Source organism: Nanorana parkeri, unplaced genomic scaffold (genome assembly GCF_000935625.1).
Source record: "Nanorana parkeri isolate BGI_ZX_2015 unplaced genomic scaffold, ASM93562v1 scaffold350, whole genome shotgun sequence".
NCBI classification, from domain to species: Eukaryota; Metazoa; Chordata; class Amphibia; order Anura; family Dicroglossidae; genus Nanorana; species Nanorana parkeri.
In genome coordinates, this window is record NW_017306618.1 from 817916 (window position 1) to 839237 (window position 21322).

The following is a 21322-nucleotide window of genomic DNA, read 5'->3' on the forward strand; positions in this document are numbered from 1 at the left end:
CTCTGAGTTCAGGAACAGTGCAGCAGTGTTGTCACCTCATCACAGAAAGCTGCATTAGGTGGACTTCACTTAAACAAAAGGGCATTTGTGGGGCTTTGCAGGGGGCTAAAGGGAAACAACAAGTGCAGGTACCCTGACTATTAAGTGCTGCAGGACAGATTTTGTTTATAGGAGGCCTTAGTTCTACTTTAAGTACTACATTCTGCCAATAAATAAAAGCCTATTTCCAGAACGCCATGGAGCCAGGGCACATATTTAATATTTCCGGTGGTAAGTGTTCTGAAATTGTCTGTGTTACATTACCACCAAACATCGACATAATGCACTAAGGATTGGGCTGAGTAAATTATTTATCCATTGTGATAAGAATGAATACCACAAGCATGCTTTTAATGCATATTTCATCACACGGCTGCATTAAAACGTCCTTGTTAAAATGTTTTTCACGAATGATTTTATATTAACATTCCAGGGATCTACAAAAAGGGGTTATTCATGTTTTTGTATTTTACATGCTGAGCCACCCAGAACTGATATTTGCATTACGGGTGAACACTCATGAGCTTCAGTTATACTGCTGCATTCTCTGTAATCTAATTTAAAGGAGATCTATGAGGCGGGTGATTTTCACACATCCTCATAGTTCGAGCCGACGTGTGACAATGAAACTGTCACACGTCGTTTCAATAGATCGGGAAGTGAGCGAACACATACCATCGCTCGCTCACTTCTCGATCATGTCCCTGCAGAGAGCCGTGACTGTCAGTCACCGCTCCTCGCAGGGACCCCCCCTTCCCGTTCCGATCCTCCAGCGTTGACTGGTGGAACGGACGGGGGAGGGGGCGGGCATAGCTGACTCTGGCTCTAGATAGGCAGAGCCAGCTGTCAATCAGCCAGCTGGGTGGATCTCGACGCTATTCTCGGGATCCATCCTGGCTGCGACGCTCTCAGTATATCACAGGCAATAGCCCACGATATACTGAGCTTTGGGTCACAAGAGGAGGTTAGTATTTGTCCTCCCGTGACCCTTAAGAGAACTATGGGGAAAAACACTTACCACGTAGTTCTCTTTTAAAGTGTATGCAAACCCTTACAACAAACTTCTCCTATTTGTTCCCTGCTTACAATACCATGGAAAGTATTTTGTTATATCTGTTCGATTAGTGCAAAAAAAACCTGTTGATCCTGCCAGAAATCTTGTAGTCGTTGTATACCGTCCTGTGCTCTCCATCTGTGCTGCACTCTTACAGCATTGATTCCAGCTCTCTATGTGGACTACAGAACACATCCCCGTATAAGGGAAGGTGGAGTTGTTCTGTGGTCCTGTCCTTACTACAGTAACATTGTCATTCTGGGACAGGAAGAGTGTTACCAGCAGGATCACCAGATTAAAAAAATAAAAAGCCTTTAAAAAAGTAAAAACAATCATCCACCCCTGTCTACTATCTATTATTATTTTTATTATCATTATTATTATACAGGATTTATAGAGCACCAACAGTTTGTGCAGCGCTTTCCAATATGAGGAAGACATAACGGCAGTCAGTGTAGGAGTTAGACGGACAGGTTGGGGTAAAGAGTTCCAGAGGATGGGACGGTTAGCGTGATATTTTGAGACAAGGTTGGAGATATAACCGGGGGGGCAGAGTTGTGGATGGCTTTGTAAGTGGTTGTTAATATTTTGAATTTTATCCTTTGGGTGCAGGGATTGGCAGAGGGAGGAGGGGGATGGAAGCCAGTGCAGGGATTGGCAGAGGGGGGGGGGGGGGATGGAAGCCAGTGCAGGGATTGGCAGAGGGGGGTTGCAGACACTGAACGGTTGGTTAGGTGGATGAGTCTAGCAGCTGCATTCATGATAGATTGAAGCAGGGAGCATGTGTAGAAGTCGGCCAATGAGGAGGGAGTTGCAATAGTCAAGACGAGAGATAACAAGGGACTGGATGAGTCATTTTGCGGTTTCATTGGTGAGGAAGGGGCGTATTTTGGAGATGTTACGATTGTGAAGGAGGCAGGATTTTGATGACTATCTATCTATCTATCTATCTATCTATCTATCTATCTATCTATCTATCAAACGAACGACCTATCGATCTATCTCCCTCTATCTATGTCTCTATTTATCTCTATCAGGTATTTTAAGTTCATAGATTTGCAGGAAAAAGAACATGAAGCAAACAGCAAAGAAAATAAACCAAATCAATGTATGTAATGACATTCCCAAAGTGTAACCTGGCACCCTATAAAGGTGCGGCGTTGCTCTGTAATATGGTGGCGCGGCCGTGTATAAACACAGCGAGGATTTCCTCGACTCGTCTCAGCAGCCAGCAGAGGATTTTATAAGAGGAGACGGAGCTCTGACAATGAGACACTGATACTGTTTAAGTTGAAAGTTAATAAAGAAAACAGCTGTGTGTACAGGAGGTCAGATATAAGTCCAGAGACAAGTGGAATTACGGCTCACGGAGGCAGTCGTGGAATGTTTATGGCTGTAGAGCTGGAGAAGATGAAAAATGAAGCTCTATACAATATCCCGGAGGAACAGGATTCACTGGGCGTCTTGCTTTACAAAGGAATCCAACTACTTTCTTTTTATGTTATCCTGGTATTTGTCTTGTATATGGAAGGATAATGGGATAAATATGTTCATCCAGGTTCTGTAGGGGTGTCAGCTCCTATACCTACCCCCAATGTACCAGCTGTGTGCTCCAATTGCATGCAGAGGTGGGCAGGGCAGCCTTTTCCTTCCTTCATTTTCTTTTTCTTAGTAGAAGAACACACCATATGGCTCAAAGTATGTGGACACCTGCCCATTACCCCTTAAAAGTCCCACTCCATGCAAAAAAAGAAAAATACTCTTGCTTAGGGGTCTCTCCCTCCACAATGCAAGGTGTACATGCTTAAGTCTAGGGTGAAGCTGCCCATACACCTTACAACCATCGCACAACTTTATTTTTATGTTATCCTGGTATTTGTCTTGTATTTCGTTGTGCGATGGTTGTAAGGTCATTAAAATTTCGTATGACCTGCCCTCTTCCTTTAACCCCTCTGTTGCTCTCCCTACACCGATCTGTGCTGTTTGACGTCCCCCGTACCATCTGCACCGGATGTCTCGGTGTAGGGGACCGTCTACCTCCTTGCTCTCTACTCCATGATACCCAGGGTCCGGACCTGATAAGCCCCCCCTATGATGCTCCTTTTCATGTCATCTTAGGTCCTACCCACTATAACTGGACAGCACTGCCCTCTTTATACGCCTATAATGATCTTTGACGCTTGTTTCGTTGATTGGTTTTACAGTTTGCAGGGCGCTGCACAATGTTATGACTGCATACTTTCAATTTGTGTTCCTTGTTGCGGGGCTTGCATGCCCTATTTCTGTTCTCTTATTGATTGTAACCTTTATGTGAAAACAAAAATTATAAAAACCAAATAAAACCTTTGTGAAAGAGAAAATGTCGTATGACCTGCCCATCTTGGACAGGCAGATCGCACTTGCAATCATCGCTGAGGGGAGGGCTTGCCGATGATTGCAATGCTGAGCGGGCAGTGTGCGCTTGCGCACACCGGCCCATGCGCCTTTCGTCTTCCGAGCACGCTACCAGCGTACTCGGAAGACGAAAACCGGCGACCGTACAGTACATGTGGATCACCCACGATTATCATACGATAATCGGCAGGTGCATGGGCACCTTTAGAGGGATAAGGTGTAATACTGTGGTCATTTGGAGTATAAAATGCCCCAGTGTCAGTGGAAGTAAACCTTTTCCCGGTATTAGAAAATAAAAAATAAAAAGGTCCTACATCAGAGTAAAACAATGCCCTAGTGTTAGTAGTACCATTTTGATCACCAACACAGGCATTTTCTTTCCTATGCTCTATCAGTAGGAGGAATGGTACCCCATAATTGGCTCGTATTTGACTCCATGTCCTGTGATGTCACAGCCAGGACTATTTATTTGCATACTAATCACATTATATAACATCTGGGAGATATCGGGAAGGCTGCCATCAGGGGAATACTGGAGATGGCTGCCATCACGGGGATATTGGGGAAGGCTTCCATCAGTGGGATATTGGGGAAAGCTGCCACCAGGGGGCATCGGGGAAGGCTGCAAATAGGGAAATATCTGAGAAGGTTGCCATCAGGCGAATATTGGAGAAGTCTGCCATGAGAGGAATATCGGGGAAGGCTGCCATCAGGGGAATATTGGGGAAGGGTGCCATCAGAGGGATATCGGGAAAGAGTGCCATCAGGGGGATATTTGGAAATGGTGCCATCACGAAAATATAAGGGAAGGGTCCCATAAGGGGAACATTTGGAAAGGGTCCCATCAGGGGAATATTTGGAAAGGGTGCCATCAAGACAAAATCAGGGAAGGGGGCCATCAGGGGGACATTGGAGAAGGCTGCCATCAGGAAAATATTGGGGAAGGGTGACATCATGGGAATATCGGGGAAGGGTGCCATCAGGGGAATATCGGGGAAGGGTGCCATCAGGGGAATATCGGGGAAGGGTGCCATCAGGGGAATATCGGGGAAGGCTGCCATCAGGGAATTCTGCCATCATGGGGATATTAGGGCAGGGGGCCATCGCAGAATTATTAGGGATTGGTGCCATCAGGAGAGCATCGGGGAAGGGTGCAATCAGGGGAGCTTTGGGGAAGGCCGCATCACTGGAGCGAGTCAAGCAGGGACAGACAACTATCTCCTCGCCTATTCCCTTTTATTTCCTAGGCTACCATACTCTCAGCCTTTAAAATAAAATAAAAATACACAACTGTGCAAAAAGGAAATTTTTATTTATTCGCCCTGATTTCCACTTTTCAAAAGTTTGATGTGAGTGATGTAGAGTTTAACAGGTTAAGACTCAAAGACTATTACCTATTAATTGCTGCCAGGTACATAAAGTATTTTTAATAAATACTGTCAAATAGTGAACCTTAGCTCAGCAATTAATTGGTTAAAACGAAAACTGGAGCCAAGAATAGAAGCTGAACTCTTGTATTCAACAACACCGGATGAGCAATTTCATCATGGCCGATGTAACGTCAACTTGAAGGCCTCCTACTTCCAAGCCATTCTAGCACATAATTAAATTAGCCCAGATTCCCTGTGGTATTTCAGGCGTTCATCTCACCTAATTAGAACACCTGTAAGAGAAGCACTGTAACTTCAACTTTTCAAGCTTACAAATCCTATTAAGATATGACAAGCAACAATAAGGTCATTATTTTATTTCCGCACCTGGTCTAAGAAGCTCATTCCAATCCTCCACTGCTTCCTGCCCTTGTCAAAGTCTATCTGAGCCATGACTTTGAATACCCAGCCAGGGCCAGCTTGGCTCGTAGGCATCCTCCTCTAGATAGAATTGTTGCTGAAATTAAAACTGTAATGACTGCCTTGAGAGAGCCTCTAAGGAAGAAGCAGGTCAGATCTAGTGAATGGGATATATGCCAAACCACTTATAAATTTTGCCTGGACCTGGATACCCAGGAATAGCATGACGATGCACTGTCTATGGGGGTCTACAGCAAAATGCTAATATGAGATCGATATTTCTAATGACAGCTTGCCTTTTCCAGGTCTGACTTTCTAATTTTATAGGAGATGTAAACCTTAACTGAATTACATTTAATTTGCTAAAGCACTATGTACCACAAACAAATGGCATTCTCTTTTTTAATAAAATATTTATTCTAACCTTTTTTTTTTATCCTTCATTGCATCTCAATGGTGCTGATTTTCTGCAGCCACTCCTGGAACTTCATCAATGGTTCTTAAGGTTCCTAATAGACCATGCCTGCATAATGTGTGTAGTAAGGGCCAGTGGCGTCACAAGGGGGGTGCGGCCCGTACCCGGGTGAAACCATTGCAGGGGTGACACCAAAATGACTAAGCCCTCGTTCACACCTGAACGTTTTGTAGCGCGTTCTACGCTCGACGAACGCTCTACAAAACGCTCAAAAATATAAATCCCATTGTATTCAATGGTCTCGTTCCCACCTTGGCGTATTTCCGCCCGTCCCTAATGCGCTACAAAACGGCCCACGCCTGAAAAGGTACATGTACTACTTTGGGCCGTTTTGTTGCGCGTTTCCATTGGGATACAGCCAAGTAGCCTTCGGAAACGCGCGTTTGTCGCGCGACCTTTTTACCGCGAATCGCGGTAAAAAAACGCGCGACGGACGCGCATATGCAATACGCCTAGGTGTGAACGAGACCTAACAGTAATTTCAGTGTCACCCCCTGTTAAAGGTAGAGCACCCGGCCATGGACCGAGAGCCCGACAGTGTCAGGAGAGAGGAGGGGACCCGGCGGCATACCTTATCATGCCGGGTGGATGTCCCCTCCTCTCTCTGCGGCGTCCATCACCAAAACCGTACTCTTCAACAGCAGCCAAATAAAAGATGAAACAACATGACTGTCCGATGCTCCCCTGCATTCACTGCCCGAGTAAGGTAACCTTAGTATATTTTTCCAGTTACAAAGGTCATCTTTTTTTACACTATGTTACAAGGACATGTAAAGAGTACTCAGCAGACTTCTTATATATACAGAATTTCCTTTTTTTTTTTTACTTTTTGAGGAGCTTGAAATAAAGCTTGAAATAAATAAAAATAATATGGTTATGTGGTATAGTATAGTTTTTCATTATATGTAAGGGCGACCATATTTACTCCTAATATGTACAAGTTCTACTATCTGCTTTGCAGTATTACACAATGGTTGACCTTTACTGCTCCTTCTTAAGATGGCCAAACACCTATAGATTATCTGCAGACTTTCTATAGTTAGATGGAAACTATAGGTGTTCTGCTATTGATTGCATCTACCCGTGAGTGGGGTGTCACCCTGCCATAGAGTAGGGCAGCCAAAAGGTGAACATTAGGAGTGTCTATGCATCACTAACCAATCACTAGGAGTTTCATGGCCAGTGGTGTATGCTGGGGGAGTGCATATATACTTAGGGATTGCCATGTGCTTGAGTTCACTCTGCATATACCAGGTGGGAGAAACTGACTAGGCCTCAAGCCTGGTGGAGGCCACATGTGGCCCCATGAGGGGTCTGAAATTTTCTGGGGAGGAGAACCAGAGGAGCCCTATGACTGTTGGAGGTACCTGGAGATAGCATGGACCTCAAGAACAAGTCTGGTGTCTTGAAAGATCTCAGCACTATTCAGCTACTTTTGCTTCTGTGCAGTGTCAGTTCCTGTTGCTGTTCTACTGAACTATTCTCTGCACGGTGGAAGCCTGAAAGGATTAGTGAGTCCAAAGTCTGTGTATTTTGCTATGGATGTCTGAAGCCCTATACCCTCTTTCCTAAATTTGCTATTCTGTAATAAAGCATTGAAAAAGTCCTTGCAGTGACTGGTGCCCAATTTATTGATTACATCCTTTCACTGGCTAAGGATCTGCCCCTGAGAGTGAAAAATGTCAGCCCTCCCTACCCTTTGGGGGTCCACCTCAGGCCTCTGGGGATCAGGGGGCACTACACAAGTTTAAGAGTCAGTTGAGAACTGTGGATATATCTCGTCTCAACAGATGTTAAAGCCCAACTCCAGTAAAAAAAATTAATTTTGTATTGGACAGAATAGCAAAGGGTTCCCACCACGTGCTGTGGTTTCATTCAGGAACCCCTACAACACTACAGAAGAAATGATCATCCACGGGGGTGGTAAGTACTAAGAGTCTTCTTTTGCATGGAGCTTCTTTTCCAATGTTTTCAAAAGCCACAGAGTCGTTTTAAGACCACATAGGCAACTCCTTACTCGAACAAAGTTGTTTCACAGCGTTGGCGGTCAGGTCTGACTGAGCCAGATGTTCTAGTTCTGTTTGTTTTGGTTTTTCATTATTGTATTTGATTGTGTGTGGGAGCAGAAGATGGGAATGGAAGGAAGGGGGGGGGATACTTTTTTTTTTTTTTTTAACCTAAACAAAAGCAATTAATCCTTGCAAGGTTAGTTCTGCTTTAAAGCTGAACCCCAGGCAGATATAAAAGACAAAAATCAATGCAGTTCTATAATCATTAAAACATCAAGAAATGTATTTTTAGGGCAGGTTCACTCCATTTTCCAGACCAGATCTGGAACGCAGTGCATTGTGTTTTTCCAGCGCTGGTTTTTTTTTTCCCTAAGTTTAAAATGGTGTGTTCCATTGCATTTGTATGCATTTGTGATGCGTACCAGTGCATTCCAGACCAGACAAAATAGGACAAGCAGTATTTTTCTGGTCTGGAACAGACTGCGCTGGTGTGAACAGAGGCCAGAAATAGCGTAGAGATACACTGGGATTATTATTATTATACAGGATTTATATAGCGCCAACAGTTTGCGCAGCGCTTTACAATATAAGGAAGACATTACAATCACAATACAATTCAAGACAAGATGGTAAGGAGGGCCCTGCCCCTGAGGGCTTACAATCTAAAAGGATGCATTTTGGGTCCGGAAATAATCTGGTCTGGTCAGGAGATTATCTGGATGTGGTGTGACTGGGCCCTAAAGGCATGCAATGTACCTGAATTTTACACTGCATCAACCTCTTGCAGTCCGTATAGAGCTGAGCGCAGCGTAGCAGTAGAAGACGCCAATCCGTTCTGCAAGTTTTTTCATAGGAGGAGAGAGTAGAATGAGAGAGATGAGCTCATCCGTCTGCTACTGCTCCTTTCACTGTCCAGTCCCTGGGTAGTGCTGGTTATGGTGGAGACCTAGAAGTATTACTCAGCTGCAGAGAAAAACCAGGTCTCCTCTTCTGCCACTTGTGTGACGGCGCTGAGTAAATTTCAGAACTGGATGTACAGAAAATACAATACACCCCTGTGGCAGGTAAAACTACTCCCATATATGTATTTTATCTGTGCTTTTTTTTTATTTAGCTTTTTGCCTGGAGTTCTGCATGTATGCACCCGGATTAAATGTGGGCATTTTACATCTGTTGTCTATAGTTCTCAGATTTTCCTCAGCAGATCCTTTCAAGGAAAAAAGGAACAGCGGTTTGTATCCACCTCTTAAACCAGCCGCATCTTAGATCCGTTAAACCGCTCTCTTCTCGGATTACGGGAACTTGATTATCCGTCCGTCTACTGCGGCACAAAGGCAAGAGTCTCGGAAAACCAGATCTAAGTAGCCTAATTAAAACACACTCAGGCAATTATGTAAGGACATAAAACAAACCGTTCAATTTCAGCAATTACGCTTTAAACAAAGACGTAATTCGGCAATATACGCAATGTTTTGGGGAAAGCCGCACGGCGCATTCTGCTACATATAACTGTAGAGTATAAATGTACGCTTTAGTGGGGGCGGTAAAGCCATTTAAGTGCCATCATTTCACAGGGATGCATGGTAGTTACAAACGGGATTTTTTAACAAGGCGACGCAAAGTACGGTGACTGTATGCGCAAGGTGCTGGGATCCAAGGCGACCAATCAGCTTGCGTATTTTACCTCAATTGACTGCAGTAAACTGAAATGTGGTTACTATGGGTTCGAATGGCTAGAAAACAGCTTCAGACCCCCAAACAATGAGATATGTTCTTAAAGCAGAGGCCCTGTAGAATAAAAAAAATGCTAGTTGCCATTTTTTATGTTGCACGGTACTTGCGCAAATGTTTATCAAACCGATATTTTTAGGATAAAAGTACACAAAAAAATGAATTTAATTTAAACAGAATAGTTTGGTAAAATATAAAAGACGGGGTCACGTCCAGTAAATAGACACCAAACATGTCAAGCCTTAAAATTGCGTACGTCCATGAATCCGCAAAAAACGACAATACCCAAAATTTCCCATAGGCAGCGTTTTGAAAAGCTTTTACGGCTCATCAGTTTGGTGTTATCAGTGATTGATGGGCCTGGAATTATTGCTCTCACTCCGACGTTCGTGGCGATATGTAACATATATGCGGTACAATTTTGGTTTTTGCACCCAACATGCTTGTATGTGTGTGCACGTGGGGGCAGGGGACTTAAAAAAAAATGTTTTTTGCATTTTTCAAACTTTTTTTTTTTACACTTAAATTTCCTGCTATCACATCGGGGGCTATCAAGCCCCCGAAGTAATAGCAAATATGATGTGACAGGTCCTCTTTATGGAGGAAACAGATCTGCTTCCCCAGCTTCTTCTCCTGGCTTTAAGAGCCAGAGAATGTACACAGTGACAGCGGCAGTGATGTAATACACAACACTTCCGGATCCAGCGATCGGAGGAGAGATCAGCGGCTAGAAGCTTGCTGATCGCCCTACAATCGATGCAGGGAGCCCAGCCGTGCCAGTCCCGGGGGACTGCAGTGGAGGGGCACACATTCCGCCACACCATACAAGCGATCTGGCGGCTGTATAGCCGGCGGATCGCTTGTATCTAAACAGCCATCAATGGCTATTTACAACGATGTCAAGAACATAGCATCAGCCGTGTTCTTGGTATAACTAATTCAGGACAGGATGTTTTTTTGACGGTGGGTGGTCCTGAAGTAGTAAAAAAAGTTATACTCACCTGATCCTTAGAGCCGACTTGCTCTTAGACCAGTCGCTGGAGCTACTCTGCCCTTCCGCTGCAGCACTCTAAGGTGCCATAAATCATCACGTTCTATATACAGTGTATAGGACGTGAGGATGCCAAGGGATGTTCCACTGCTGTAGCTGTCACAGCCAGCCGGTTCCAATGAGTGGAACTTTGTTATTTTCAGCCCTAGAACAAAACGAGCACTTAACCCTTGCAGTACGAGGGTAGCCCCACTGCAAGGGTTAATAATAATTATCCCTGAAGTTTTGCTTTAAATGGACCAGTGATTAACTACTTCAGGCGGGTTCACATAAATACACGTCATCCTCTTGAATTGGTTATACCCAGGGGCGTCCCGAGGCCTGGTGCGCATGCGCGGCCATCTGACTGACTCCTGCCGGCGGCCAGCTTGGTGAGAGCCGCCGGGTCCCCTCCTCTCTCCTGACACTGTCGGGCTCTTGGTCCATGACCGAGTGCCCAACTTTTTAGAGTGGGTGACACCAAAATGACTAAGTCATTTTGGTGTCACCCCTGCAATGGTGACACCCAGGTGTCACCCCCTTTGTGATGCCACTGGTTATACCAAGAACATGGCTGCTGCTGCTGAAGCTGTATTCTTGGTACCCTTTTAAACAGCAGGTGATTGCTGTTTACATGCAAGCGATCTGGCATCTGTAAAGGTGCTGGATCGTTTGTACGTTGCGGTGCTGTGTGCCCCCTCCGCTGCCACTGTCTACTTCCCAGGGACTGGCACGGCGGGTCTCCCCTGACAGATCAGAGGGAGATCAGCAGGCTTGTAGCCGCTGATCTCTCCCCCGATCACAGGACACCGGAAGTGATGTGTATTGCAGCCTTGCTGCAACTTCTAATGCACATTATGAGAAGCTTGCAGTGTGCAGTGAAATCAGAGGAAGCCATTTCAATCCAGGAGAGGAGCCGGTACAACTGTACAAGGCTGAAGGTGAAAGCTGGAGTTCAGCCTTAAACATTTTGAGCCTTAGAAAATCAGGTTCAATAACTAGTAATCATACCGTGTAAAACACACCTCACAAAAATGGAAACTTAATGTATGTATTGAAGTTTTCCAGGAACCGTGTTCTGATTAATTAGGCTGAAAACTCTCCACATTGACAACTTTGTAATTGCCATTGACTAAGTATTCAGATCCGCCTCACTTCTCTCAGCTCCCTGCAGTTGTCATTGCTTTGCTGCATCATTAATCAAGGTCGTTTTGGGCATGACATAGGCGGTGTACCTGTTCTTCATGGCCGTGCTTTCTGAAGGAATAATTCACTTGTTTCTCATGGGGGATGATTTATAAATCATCTGCTTAGCTGTGCGCTGGGAGAATGGAAGCTTGCACATCATTCCCACCACTAGATGGAGCTGAGGAACATAGAAAATTCCTATCCCTCGGCTCAATCTAGTGGCGGGAACGCTTTACGGGCGGCATTCACCTAGTGTACGACTATCATCGCCTCATTGTTAATGCTCAGGATGCATTCACCTTTGAGGGCTCAATTACCTTTTGGACTTTCTACTGTGTGAAATCTCACTCACCAGAGGAAGAAAGTGGACCCAGGTGTGGTCTGGATAAGGTCAACCTGGGTCAGCCTGATGCCTCTGGGACACCCAACAGGATATGAGGACTAAAGCTGCATTTTTTTGTGCCTCTAGTCAGAACTCTTATTTTTTTGTATTTTATAGAAGGGAATTAGAAGACCTGTCAGGATTTTATTGCATTTGTGTCCGCAGAGGGGAGATCCATTCTGTCTATTTTTCCTGGAAGCCATTGTACAAAATTTGATCCATAGCAAATCCAAAATGTTGGAGTGGAAATCCTGCAATGGGAGTACCTATTCCACTGACAATTGTAATCTCTGCTTTCTTGCATATCCTGTTGAGCCCCAAAGTCTAAACCAGCCCTTCTCAACCAGGGTGCAGTGGCACCCAGGGGTGCCTTCTGGGTTCCTCATGTAAAGGGGGAGCTTTTGATGTAAAGTGTGAGCTTCTGATTTAAAGGAGGAGCTTCTGATGTGAAGAGGGGCTTCTGATGTAAAAGGCGGGCTTCTGATGTAAAGGAGTGAGCTTCTGTTGTAAAAGGGGGAGTTTCTGATGTGAAGATTGAGTTTCTGATGTGAAGATTGAGCTTCTGATGTGAAGGGGGAGGCTTCTGATGTGAAGGGGCAGGCTTCTGATGTGAAGGGGCAGGCTTCTGATGCTCTTTTGGACTTTCTAGAGAATAGATTTGATCATGCTTGTGAAATCTCACTCACAGGAGGAAAAGCGTAGACCCAGGTGTGCTATGAATATGTTGGAGCCAGGTAAAGGTAAGTCTGGGTCAGCCTGATGCCTTGGGGACACCCAAGACGTTATAAGGACTAAAGCAGTATCAAAGTGTGACTCTAGTCAGAACCTTTTTTTTTTCTCTCCCCTGGGAGGACTGTTTTGGTGTACTGCCCGGTTGGGGCCATCTTGGATACACGCACGTCAGCCTGCTAAATTGATTCTCTCCATCTCATGAAGAAGCGCCTCTGAGCGCGAAACGTCGAGACAATATTCGCTCCCCCATTCTCAACCATCCTTATTCATGTATCTATTATTCTAATCATGCTATTAATTAACCATTCTATCATGTATTCTTGAATGGGATGTTCATAGGTGGAGTGAGCAAAGCCTATGTCCCTCCACTTTTTAATGAACCCAAATTAATTTTTCAATCATGTATTCAATGAATTTTTCAATCATGCTATCATGTCTTTCTTGAAATGGGCGGTATAAATGGAGTGAGCATACAAGGAGACATCTGATCAGCCGGTTGTTTTTATTACTTGTACTGTATGTCAATCAATCTTTTAAAATATTACTAAGATTAAAAATACTTTTTTACTGCTAAATTGCTTTGGACACGTACCAACTGTTCGGTACAACCGCGGCGGACCCTGCAAGGACACCTTGCCGATCCCTGGCGGGGGGGCAAGTGAAAACCTAGGGGGGGGCAATTGCCCCCCTGTAGCGACGCCACTGGTGCTTAGTGGGGAGATCCATCCTATCTATTTTTCCTGGAGACCATAGTCCAAAATTTGGTACTTAGGAAATCCAAAATGTTCCACTGAGTTGAAATCCTCCAGTGGGAGAACCTATTCCACTGACAACTGTATCCTCACCTTTCTTGAACATCCTGTTGAGCCCCAAAGTCTAAACCAGCCTCTCAACCAGGGTATCTTGGCACCCTCCAGTGCCTTCTGGCTTCCTTAGCTGTGCCTCGAAATCCTCCTGATGTGAAAGGAGGGGGCTTTGATATAAAGAGGTCCCCTATTGTGAGAGGGGGGGGGCTCAGATGTAAAAGGAGGGGGCACCTGGTGTGAAGGTCAAGGAGCACATATTCGCCATCCCTTCACTCAAAGTAGAAGAGTCACTTAACTCCCTTCCCCAGCAACATTTACTTACCTTTCCTCCCACCCCAGTCCCTCTAGCTATGGACATCTTCCCTGGACCTATGTGACAGTACTGGGTCAATACTTAAAGTTGAAAGTGTCAATGTTCATTCTTTATTGAACATGTGTCACATGCGTCATCAAAGCCAAAGCCAGTGTTTCGGGGCCACGCAGGGTCCCTTCATTGGGGAACGCTGGTTTTGGGTTTGGTGACACATGTGACACTTGTTCAATAAAGAACGAAAATTCACACTTTGAACTTTGTGAGTGCTGAGAGAGATTGATGGAGTAATTTGTGTTATCACTGCGAGCACCACAACTGTGGAAGGTTATAATGCTGTCTGGAGTGCAGGGGATCTACTACAACACTATAAGCACTGGGCCAATCACAAGCCATCTAGCACTGTCACATGGGAGAGGGGGAGTAAATTGCGTGCCCACCCATATTTCAGTTTGCTGCTAGCGGCTTAATGGGGCGTCATGGAAGCAAAGAAATTAAAGCAGATCCTGTTGGAATGGAGAGTTAAATGACCCTCATTGTTTGCCATGTAAAGAATAGGGGTTGGTTTAGAATAAAAATGGACGACCAGCAGATGCTGTATACCATGGATAGGTAAATTCCAGGCATCCAGCTGTGCTGAAACTACAAATTCCATCATGCATCTGCCTCTGAGAGTCATGCCTGTGGCCGCAGTCTGTCTTGCAATGCCTCATGGGACTTGTAGGTGCACCACAGCTAGATGGCCAGATTTTGCCCACCCTGTATAGAATCAAACACTGTCATATGAACAAATGTACAGTATGTACTGTGCTGAGACAAGCATCAAATATACATCATGGGAAATGAAGCAGCACAGAATTTTGGGAACAGGGTGACCAAGTGTAACATTTTCCATCACAAAGCAGCCCAGACTTCACATACCAAATAAATCTATTTTAAAAATATTTTAGACACAGAGGAATCTGTCTGGGCTCTGAAGTTGGCAGCTTTTCTATTCAATTTAAAGTGGAGGGGGAAAAAAAAGTGGCTGCTTTTTTCTTCTTAAGTGACACTTTGAAATATTGAGCAAGGAGAAACTCTCAGACGTTCTGACAGAGATCTCGTATCTTAGGACCCAAGGCCACTGCAAAATAAGGAATTATTGGAAAACTCTTAATAAAAGAAACACAATGTAGCAAAATGTAGACTTGTGAAGATATGATAAATGCTCCCTGGATGAGCTGGCCAGATACTGAAGATGAGCACCTGAACATGGTGGGACTGAAGGACATGACCCTGTCCACAGCGGCGTAACTATAGCTCTAGCAGCCCAAGCAAATGAAACATTGACCATGTGAAGATAATATAGTACTGTATCATTGAGGGTTGGAGTGGTTTGGCTGCAGTTGGAGACAACTCTAATCCCCTGTAAAGTCTACAGTGTTGAGGTGACTTCAGATGCACAAGAGGAGTGGTTGAGATCTTGGCATTGTTGCTCACAGCTCAGAGAGAGAGGTTGTCAGGTGCCGTGCCCCCCCCTCCCCCCCAATTACATTTTGCTATAGGGCACCATGATCTGTAGTTACGGCCCTGCCTGTCCACCTTAATAAACGTATGAAGCAATATAGAATCTTAAATGCCCATGTATGCCAAGGAAATATCATTTCTTTTCATTGGAAAAATCTAATTTTGTGATCACAAAAACCAACTTAGTCTACCTTAGGGCTTGTCGACTTCAATGGGAAAAATTGACATTTGCCCTTCCCCTACTATCTCCGGCCCATGCCCATTTTCCCATTACGTCCAATAAGAGGTGTCCCTACACTTTCCACTGCCTGGTGACTGCACACATTATGGGGTAGGTGGCACGGCATGTTGCTGGGGGTGTGGTGGCGGCGCACATTTCTGGGGGGTAGCGGCTGAGGTTCATGGTACCGTTGTCCAGCGACGTCCCACCCAGCACACTGATGTCACTAGGTGCCAGGAGCAGGGCGGACGCCAGCCCCAAAATCCGGCTCAGCTCCTGGCAATCAGTGATGTCACTGAACTGGGCGAGACATCGGCCAGTGTCCCAGGTTGCTGAGAGCTTTTAGAAACTTGGGACGCTCTGGCCAGAAAAGGGGCAGCAGGAACACCTGCCCCCCCACCATGACCCGATGAGATACCACTTGAGAAAACCACCGCAGGCGGGATGGCCCTGGGTCCAATATACATACCCAAAGTGCTTTGTGTTTCCACATATTAAAGCCCAACATGGGGACATTTTTTTTTTTTTAAAGATGTTGCAGGAGCTGGACGACATGGGCCCATCTCTTAAGGAGGCATGACCATGGTGCCCTGCATTCACAATGTGCCAATGCAGAGAGTGGCACTGATATCATCACTGCATCAGTAAGAACCACCCAGCCCAGAGAAGAGCAAGAGGGTCTCATGACATCACATAACTGGCCTTAAGACTTCAAAAAAAGTAATTATTCGAAAAAAACTGCATTAAAATAACCTTTTTTGGAGGTGTGTGTGTGTGGGGGGGGGGGGGGGGGTAGCCTGGGGCAAGAGGGCTGTTGTGCCTGGAGTTGGGCTTTCAATAATGGAATCCATTGTTAAAATATGTCTTCTTATTATACGTTGCATTGGATCGCCAACCTGTCTCTGCAGTCTGTCAGGACTAAAAACAAATATCAGGACTAGATGGACAGAAATGCATATTATTGGACGAGTAGGATGTATTTAAAATGGTGTATTTAACCATTTGCCTGCCATTTGTCTTTAATTCAGCCATGCACACGGTGGGCAAGCAATACCACATACATTGCTGATTGTATGGCTGCCTTGTCAGAAGTCTGGAGCTACTTATGAAGACTTTCAGAGCAGGCTGAAGGTCACTGTAAACATGATGGTATAATCCTCCTGGTAGATGGGCCAGTTGGTCTGTTTCAGCTGTCAGATCCGCAGCGTGTTCCCATGATTTCGGCGCACACACGGATGGCGGAGTGCCGACTGTGACTTCAATGTCAGTAGTTAAAGAACTGTGTAATATACCCGAGGGATCCGCAAGAAAATATAAGTAATAAGATGGGGGAAAAAAAATACAAGGGACACTGAAAAATCTATATACACTATACAACGTCTTCATCGTTCCCACACCCGACTAGCGGGAAATTGACATTAAATCCGCTTAATTGGCCCCGTGACAGGCTCACTGGTGACATTTCAGCAATGTACCTAACCTAACCTTATGCACCCAACTCCCAATGGAACTTACAAGTGAACGTGTGGAATCTAATATCAATCATTTTGTCCCTTCGCTGCAACCCAGGCTCGGGATATATTACTGTTCAAGCAGTACATTATCTTTCCTGTCATGATCATTCACAAAGCCACCTTGAGAATATATAAGGATGATGTTGGGGAGAAGCATAAGGACTGTAACTGGCTTCCTCTGTATTCACAGCAGTGAATTATTGATTTGCTTATATTTTCCTTCCTTGGTTCCTCATTTCCATGCTCATCAACATGCTAATGACATGTTTCAATAAAACCTTTTCATTTTCAGAACATATCTGATTTTAGATTACTGGGTCTTTGTGCTTTTCTTAGCAATGCAGGCAGAGCATGGTTGGTAAGAGGGGCTGGCATGGTGCTATACATTGCTTCCTGAAAAAATCACAGCATCCTGCTCAGTACTTCTCTCAAGAGCCCTCAGCTCTGATGCAAACAGTGGGCTGGCTTTTGGAAGGAATGTAAATATTACAATATACCTTGAAGGATGGGTGTCAGTCTGGAGGAGTGGGTGTTGCTATGCAGGCTGACTGCACTAGGTAATGCAGAGCATCTGTGAGGGAAAGAACTGAAGTCTAATCAATGAAAGGGGTGGGCCAGGGACAGTAAGCTAGATAACGCTGGATGTCCTCCCAGTGGTGTACAGTCGGTTGTCAGCAATCTGGGCAAGTATTGTGCCCCACCCCATATGTTATGTGTGTGTGGGTGGTGTGGAGGTTTAACTATTTTTTATTATTAAAATAGTCCTTGGTCTCTTTTTCTACAGCCCCATTACTAAATGAATAGGAGCATTCAGCACAGAGGCTTCCTGTTCATTCGCAAACTGAGGAGGCATAATACTCTCCCCAATTATGAATGGACAGGAAGCCTCTGTACGGAGTGCTTCTGTCCATTCATGAACTGAGTAAGTGATTACTATGTCCCCAGTCACGAATGAACAGGAAGTGATGTATATCACTTCCTGTATATCACGTCCTGTTCATTCATACCTGGGGACAGAGTAAGCTTACTATGTCCTCAGTTATTTATAAACACCAAAGTGATCAGAACTGATCACCCGGTGTTTGCGGAGTACACGGAAGGATCAGCAAATATTGCACATACACTGAGCTCTGACTGGCACCACACTGCTCCCCTCTCCTCTCTACTCACATGTGCCAGCATTCCAGGAAGCAAAGGGAGAGCTAGTAATCTGCTAGTAAAATGTCCACTGTGTGAAGAATGGGGAGGAAAAGAGAAATAAGGAATGCGAAGAATACAAAGCCGGCAATTATCTAGAAGTATGTTTTCGTAGATTGTCATTACTAAACATTTCTAAAGGTGTGTGTTGTTATTTTAAAGATACAAGTAAAGTTCCTCTTAAAGGGAAAACTCTTGTATTCCATTCATTTTCATTACTTATTACTTACCAAAAAGAATGATTGATATACTGTACAGTGTGTGTGTGTGTGTGTGTGTGTGTATACTGTATCTGTGTGTGTGTATATATTAATTTCCAGCACATAAATGAGCATATAATATCTGTCATTTCTAACAAGCTGAGTGATTAGATATTCTCAGTCCTCCTGATTACAGTGTGGGAAAAGTGTGATGTATCCAGAAGAAAAGAAGTATAAATGTATTCTGCGTTGGTCAAAGTGTAACTGTTAATTATGTTGCCTGAAATGTTTAAAATAGACTGGAAGAATGCTGTCAAGGAAACCATCCTCTCGGAGATTCTCAGGCGAGCCATATAAAAAAGGTGCAGAACATGCAGGCAAGTGATTATCAATTCACTCATACTGGGTGAGTTTGTTTCTTTATGAAATGTGCAAAAAAACAAGCGATTAAAAAGTAAAAGTGTAAAGAAGCACAAAGTGTACAACAAGCAGTATAGGAAAAAAAACATACAATAAAGATACATGCTTTCCGGTAGCCCTGCATTGTATGAGCATGTTAGAGTCTGGTCATGATCTCTTTATTTTACTGGAAATATATTCCTATATAGAATTTGGATAATTCTGTGATTGGAGGAAGAGAGATGATGTCACATCCCCACCCACACTGGCAGCCATGACAGTTGGCATGCCTTGAAAGTAACTGTTTTGGGAGACATTAAATTGGTGGGTCATGTTCCCCTTTAACCATGTCAGACGGGCTCACTTAAATACACGTCATCCGTTTGAAGTGGTTATACCAAGAACAAAAGCTAAAACTGAGTGCGAAAAGCATATCGCCGCAGATAGTAAAAAGAACCAGGCTGCTGCAGTTACATTCTTGGTATCGTTTTAAACAGCAGATGATTGCTGTCTATGTACAAGCAATTCGATGTCTGTACAGGCGCCGGATCGTTTCTACAGTGTGGTGATGTGTGCATCCTCCACCGGCTTCTCATGCGGGCCCGGGACCGGCATGGCGCCCCCCCTAATAAAGCGGAGGGAGATCAGCAAGCTTCCAGCTGCTGATCTCTCCTCCAATCACTGGACACGGAAGTAATGTGTATTACATCACTTCCGGTGCCACTGTGCACATTCTCCGGCTCTTAGAGCCAAGAGAAAAAGCTGGGGAAGCAGATTTCTGCTTCATCAGCTTCTTTGGGGTCCCTAGGTGACATTAAGGGTCTGAAAAGAGGACCCCAAATTAGCCCCCTATGTGATAGCAATAAAGTTGAGTGTAGAAAAAATATATATGAGTAACATGCATCGGATATGCCTACGTGTCAAAACTGCGCTGCAAATGTTGCATATCGTCGCGAACGTCTGAGTGCGAGCAATAATTGGTGGACCATTAATCACTGATAAGACTAAACTGATGAGCAGTAAAAGCTTTTAAAGCATCGCCTATGGGAGATGTTTGGTATTTTTAGTTTTTGCGGTTTCTCAGGCGCACACAATTTTAAGGTTTGACATGTTTGGTATCTAATTACCTGGTGGGACGCCATCTTTTATATTTTAGCAAAAAAAATGGGTATTATATTCTGTTTCTGTGCACTAAATTTTATTTTGGTGTACTTTATCTTAAAAATACTGGTTTAATCAAAATGTGTACAAATACCGTGTGAGATAACAAATTGCAACTAGCATTTTGTTTTATTCTACAGGGCCTCCGCTTTCACAAAATATCTCATTGTTTGGGGGGTTTTAAGCTGTTTTCTAGCCAAAATGTTGATTTTACCATGTGTGCGCAAATAGTAAGGACCTGCTCTAAAAAGCATGTGGTTAAAAATGTGGTTAAAAGGTATCTTCAGCTTTCAAGGATAAAAAAAACACATTTATTGACTATTTTTAACTTGAATTTTGTTTTTGGGAAACCGCTAATTCAGTAGGTTTAGTTCTGCTTAACAAAAAAACAATTAAAAGGAGTGTTAAAGTCCCGGCATATCCTCTCCTGTTATAACATCAGCATTGTAAGGCCTCATTCACACTGCTAAGAGCAGGCCCATGCAGATGCGTGCGGCGTGCACGGCCGTATCGGGCCGCTCCCGGGAAGGACAGGTGCTGCGTGTGATTGTATGTAGCAGCCCGTTCTTCTCTAAGGGAGTGCAGGGCCGTATGCTCACTCGAGCTTTATTATACCCAATAAAAGGACATAAATGGTACGTTACTCACAAACGACAGGGAAAGGGCCGAGGCGCTAAATACTTTCTTCTCGTCCGTATTCACCAAGGAAACAGACCGGTTTAATGTACAGGATAAAACACAAAACTCAACAGGAAATACACCTGAATGGTTGACAGAAACTGGGATACAACATAGGCTTAAACTACTAAATGCAAATAAAGCATTAGGACCCGATAATCTACATCCCAAGGTACTCAAGGAGCTCCATAAGGAGATAACAAAACCATTGTTCCTCATTTGTAAGGAATCGGTAATGGCTAGTAGAGTGCCAAGCGACTGGCGAAGGGCAAATGTGGTACCTATATTCAAAAAAAGGGTCAAAATGCCAACCGGGGAACTATAGACCAGTTAGTCTGACATGCATAGTATGTAAACTGTTAGAGGGAATTATTAAGGACTACTTAGTGGAATTTGTCCGGGATCAGGGCATAATAACTGATAACCAGCACGGATTTAGGAAGGATCGTTCCTGCCAGACCAACCTGCTGACCTTTTACGAAGAGGTTAGTAGAGATCTGGATGGAG